The sequence below is a fragment of the Ambystoma mexicanum genome, chromosome 10 (genome assembly GCF_040938575.1).
Source record: "Ambystoma mexicanum isolate Mex_15411 chromosome 10, UKY_AmexF1_1, whole genome shotgun sequence".
Taxonomy (NCBI): Eukaryota; Metazoa; Chordata; class Amphibia; order Caudata; family Ambystomatidae; genus Ambystoma; species Ambystoma mexicanum.
In genome coordinates, this window is record NC_090932.1 from 1,086,827,683 (window position 1) to 1,086,833,682 (window position 6,000).

Below are 6,000 nucleotides of genomic sequence, written 5' to 3' on the forward strand. Positions count from 1 at the left end.
ATATGGCAAAGGACCGGGGCGAAGGGAAGTGACCAAGAGTGAAAAAAAAAGAAGAGGAACTGAGGAACAAGGAGAGAAACAAGCATTGACAAAGCCAACACTTTAATAATTTCTCGAAGCACTCATTCCTCTATTTGTCAAATGTTCGGCTCTAAGTGGTGATCAGGGGCTGGGCTGATTATGACTATGGGCCTCATTACGACCCAGGCGGTTAGTTACCGCCTGGGTCGTACCTTTACCACCATGGCGTAAACTATGTTTACGCCATGGTGGTTGGCGGACTTACCGCCCCATTCCGAGGTCGGCGGGGCGGTAAGTCCCCAATCCCCATTTACCCTTCCCCATTCCCATTTTTGCCCCATAGGGCATAATGGGAGTGGGGAAGGCGTTAATTACGCCACCGTAAATTACGGTGGCGTAATTAACATCAAGGTCCCTTAGCGCCATGGATTTTAACACCTGCTAAAAGCAGGTGTTAAAACCTCCATGGCGCTAAGGGACCTCGGAATCATGCGGTAAGGGTCGGCGCTGTTTACGCCGCTGTAAACCCCTTACCGCCTGAGTCGTAATGAGGCCCTATGTCACAGGAAGACACATCCAGTGAACTTCCATTACATGACTGATGACTTGGTCCATTTTGCCCTTTGCGTGCCTGTATTAGCACTATGACAACTTCAACTCGCCTTTGTGTGTCACTGGGATGTGCATATAAACCCCTACAAAGTTGTTTCAGTTTGCACTTCGGGCATGTACATGTGTCCATATTGCAGGGATGGTTAAGGGCACTAAGTCCTTTTCCCACCCTCAACCCAACAAGGCCTGGGATGGACACTAAAGTCCACCTAGTCCATCTCTGCCCAGATGCTGGCTTTCCCATGGCCGGTATAGACAGACAGTGAACCCTCTGTTCTCGACACAACCTATGATGTCTAATCTGCTGTGCAAAAGAGCACCACTGTTTAGGCCGAATCACACCACGTGGATGACATTTATTTGTGATTTTCAAGACAACCGCTGAATGTATATATCACAGCATAGTGAGTGAACCATGTGCAATTTATCAAGTTGCTTTAAATACTGCTGATGGCTGAGCACCACGTGGAGTTCTGATAGTGGTGGAGGTGACGAGGTCCTGCCCTGCATCTAGTGATGTAATGGTCTGCACGTAGGTCTCCCAAAAGACTAAGTGCCCCAGCAGCATATGAGCCCAAATAAGGCTGCTGGGCTAATCCTGGGCCTAAAACGGAGAGACCTTACCACACTGGCCTTACAATCCTACACTGGCTTTCGGTTGGGGGTCCTTTATTCCGCCAAGCCTGCTGGGGTGCAGGGCCGACAGAGCATACACATTGCCTTTCTGGGGCTTTAAGGCCTGGGAACTCTTTCTCCTTTTCATTGACGCATTACAGAAAAAGAAATACAGGAGCCAACTGCTGAGCACTGCTGGGACTTCCCTTTGGGATATCCGTCCAATCTCGTGTCTAGGACTAGGTAAAAGGTATCCCGCTTCTTGCGCTGAATTGACTCTTGAGGGGATGTTGGCCCAAGGGCTGAGATGCTGAAGTATTAAAAACCCGCCTGTGTATGTTGCTCCCTGTATCTAATGACCTTCATGCTGCTTGCACTGAACTTCGGATATTTCTGGGCCCCACATAACTTCACTCCCTTGCACTTGTTTCCACATACCATGTATGAAGTTTCATATATTGAATTACGTTCTCATTTGGTCGTACTGAACTTCCCCCGCCCCCAACAATTAATAAGTGAAATCAATAAAATTGTCTGTCTGCAACTGGGCAATGTGATGGGTTAGAGTCTCATCAGATCGTTGCAGCCCTGGGAGGCAATGACTGCCTCGGGACTACTGGAATACACACTCCGCCTCATTATGGCTTTGGTGGTATCTCTGAGGTAATACCACTGAGATACCACCAAATGGTATTACCATTACCACCATTTGATCCGGCGGTATTACCACTGAATTATAAGTGGTGGTAGGTTGTGTAAATCCCCATTAATTGCAGTCCATAGGGCTCCCTCGGAATTTCGGCCATATTACCACCTGATGTAATAGCACCGATTTGGCTGTTTTGGGGCGGTAAAGTGGAGGAATTACCTCCAGCATCCTCTGCCTTACCTCCAAACCTCTAGTTCAGCAATGTGGTAATGCAGCGGTAATGCAGTGGTAACTTTGTTACTGCTGCATTACCACAATTTTTTACCACGCCATCAAACTCGTAATGAGGCTCAACTGTTTCCTACAGCAAGGCCGGGCTGCACAGCGATGCCCCCATTTAAATAAACATCTTCTTAGTCTAACGGGCACAAACATGTAAGGAAAGAAAGCTAGTCAGAATATTTTTCAATGTGATGTTTGTTTTCATTTGTATCACGAGGGAATAGTTATAAAGAGAGAGGGGTAGGGGGTAGATACTAACTTCAGTTGCTTGACCGATGCATCCATCTTTATAACAATGATATGCCCTCTCAAGATGCCCACCCATTTTTGTTCTGCCTTTGAGGAGATCCCTGTGGCATGGTTTTGTTGGTGACGGGAGGGGAATCTTACCATGACTATGGGCGTGAAAAGAATGTGTCAAAATTACAAAGGACACCAACAGGCTGTGTGCCCCTCCTTGCATGTTGTCGTCTCTCTCAGTCTACACTCCTTTGCCAATAGTGTTGGCTCATAGGTAAAAAATGCAGGATGCATGCATAACATACACAATGTGTATAGATGCCATATGTCCTACCATGACCAGGGGCGTTACATGGGTGGGTAGAAATCAAAAGGACACCGACAGTCTCCATCCTCACATGTCATCTCTCCCTTTCTACCATCCTATGCCAAAAGCTTCAGCTCATAGGGAGAGAATGCAAAGTGCATCGATAAAATACACAAGGAGAGACCAGAGAAGATGCAAGACCATCGGCAAGAGTGAGTGTGAACAAGATCAGTAGATGGTGAAAAGGAATGTAATTGCCACAGAAACGTGCAGATGATTTGTGTGTAGCCCGGCTGAAGTTTAGTGTGTCACGTAAAGGAACGCATTGCTCTCACTGCAAGAGCCCAGTGAGGTCAGTTCAAATGTTAGGCGCAGTGCCAGTGGAACTTCTGTAGGGTGCCTATAGGACCCCCATTGATGCCCTGTGGCATTTCAGTGGGCCACCCACAGGCGCTCAGGGGTGTTTGCAGCAGTTAAGTGAAATGCCTACAACAATTGAGTGGGACACTGCTAGGACCTTCCTTAGCTCTCTGTAGGAGTATGGCGGCTATTTTCAAGACCACAATGGTGGGGGGACTAAAGGGGGGGCTGCAGGAGCTCAGCGGGATACCTGCAGAAGCCTGTTCCTGCGGGAGCTAAGTGGGGTGCCGCCAAACAATCAGTGAATTAATTAGAGACTAATAACACCAGCCGCTTTGCATTTCGATTGGATAAGAGAATCATCCCATTTCAACTTAATTTTACAAAAAGACCGACAATGCTTTTTGAGCGAGATATGAGGTGGGCTGGTAGGGCATTTTTTTCATTATTTTCCCCTATAAACTTGTGTTGCCATGGGTACCAGCTGCTACACCTGAGCTTAAGCTTACTCTGAGACGCCCGCACTCCAGCCAATGTGATTGCAGTGCCATGTAAGCTGTGCACTGCATGGAGACGAACCTGATCTTTAAATTGTGTCAGACCTCGACCTTCTACCCAACAGGGAAGACCTTCACAAGGTGCCCCCCTCCCTTTGACTGGTGGGCACGCTCAGCTGCCTCAGCATTCCCAGGCTTAAGGAGCTTGCATCTTTGCTTTTGTCCACTGCAAGGACTTCTATCCCACCTGGGGTCTGCAATCCACATGGGCATCCTGGGTATTCTTCTGGGAGCCTGGGACCCTGCTGTGCTGACCTTCACCAGGAGCCCAAAGGCCACGCACTGTTCTGCCGAGGTCCTGCGGACCCTGTCATGGGTGAGGCAAGACCTACATGTGCCCAGTCATCCATGAGAGTCTCCGCTACATCATGGAACCCACCAGGGTGCTTTCACTGCCACTTCATGTTTACCGCATCTTCACTTTTCTGTTAGCTGCAGGCTTTCCAAATACCACCTGCACCTAGATGCAGTACATGTTTGCTTCGCTGACGTTTGGTGCTTTGCAAGTTGCAAATACTTCAATCCAATCCAATCCAATCCAATCCAATCAGTCCAAGGTATCCAGCGGAACCAGAAGACAGCTGCTAGTGACCACCCTCAAACCCACAACCTTAACAACTCAGCATGATGACAAGGACAATGATACACGTCTTGCCCAATGATTCCTGATCATCTGGGTGTGTCCTTACCTGTGTGGGGGCTCCGGAGGCTAAGCTACGTTATTACTGTCGAACCATCCCTAGCACCATTGGTTTTGTATTGGATGCAATGTCTTGCATACCTTAGTGTGACCCAGGGCTGACCCACGTGTGTGATGGCCAGACCACTAATTCTAGACCAAAGTTTCCTGGACTCTATGCATAATAGCTGCTTCCAACAACATCTAGGTTTTGGCTTAAGTCACTTAAGTCACTTTCTGACTATTAATTGTGGCTCTAATCCAGCTGCTTCTTTGTCCTGAGTTACCTACCAGGGGGGCGTCTCCCAGTGCTACTAACCTGTGTCTCTAAAGGATCTTGTGGGGCAACTAAACACGATGTGAGACTCTTACTCGGAAGGTGTTTGACTTCTTAAAATAGCTACACTGTGTTTTAAACGGCCACATAAAAGTAAGGCTGATGTATTTCATGTTCTAGCAACATTTCCCTACTTTAGTAATAACAGTATATTGCCTGATATCTGTGTGCAATCCCAAAGTAGTGAGAAACCCATAGTGGGTTAACAAATGTTGTCTTATTTTAATTTTGTTTATTTATTAAGAAAACATATGGTTTGTAGCAAACCTTTGTTACAAGTTGCAAAATACGAATATTTTTCGACAAGCCATAGTTTGATTATACATGACTTCAAAATTCCTTGAAAAAGAGCTTTATACCAGCATACCAAGGACTCGGTCTAGAAATTGAATCAAACAGATGACTGAAAAATGAGTAAGTACCCTGAGAAAGGAAGGCCCAAATAGTTTCTGCATCAGATTATCGATGGTATTAGCCCAATTTCCAAGGTAAAATCTTCGCAAATCAGTCAGCGGCGTACAAAATAGAGTTACATGTTTCAGCGTTTCCAGTTCTTCCACCTTGTTACAGAATCGACATTTGTTAGAGGCTGACTGCTTGAAGATGTAGAACAGTTGATTAGTGGGAAGCAAGTTCAGCTTGAAACGCATTTGATAGAGGCTGACTGCTTGAAGATGTAGAACAGTTGATTAGTGGGAAGCAAGTTCAGCTTGAAACGCATTTGTTAGAGGCTGACTGCTTGAAGATGTATTACAGTTGATTAGTGGGAAGCAAGTTCAGCTTGAAACGCAAGAAGTAGTTTCAGTACCAGGAGCCTGAAGAAGCTTTTGGGAAGCTGGTTCCTGGGTTTGATGTCATCTTTTATGGCAGATGAAAGCTTAAAGACATTTTTACCATCCAGGGTTTTAATCCAATCGTCCATCCACAGTTTCTGTTTACCTTTTGCAGGATTGCAAACTAGTTCATCAGAGTTGGTGTGCAGGTCGCCCAATAAACCTTGGCAGCTATTGTGACAATTGTTCAGTAGGGCCTCTATACCGTTAGACAGTGCTAAGTTTAGTATTCGATACAGCTTTGATGAAGGGTGCAAGTATGCACTTGTGGTAGAGAGACAAAGATGTCCATTGAGACCTTGCTAGGAGCGATACTAATCCCAATTTATAGCATAGTCTTTTCTAAGGCATGTTTATGGGATAACTTAGTGGTATGATGACACTGGATTTGAAACAGCAGAAGAAGAAGCACATAATTGACATCAGCTCCTGATTGAAAGTGGCCTTTGAGGTTCTCATTCAGTGTCGCCAGATCTTGGCGAGGTAGGCGTAACCAATTACGTGACTG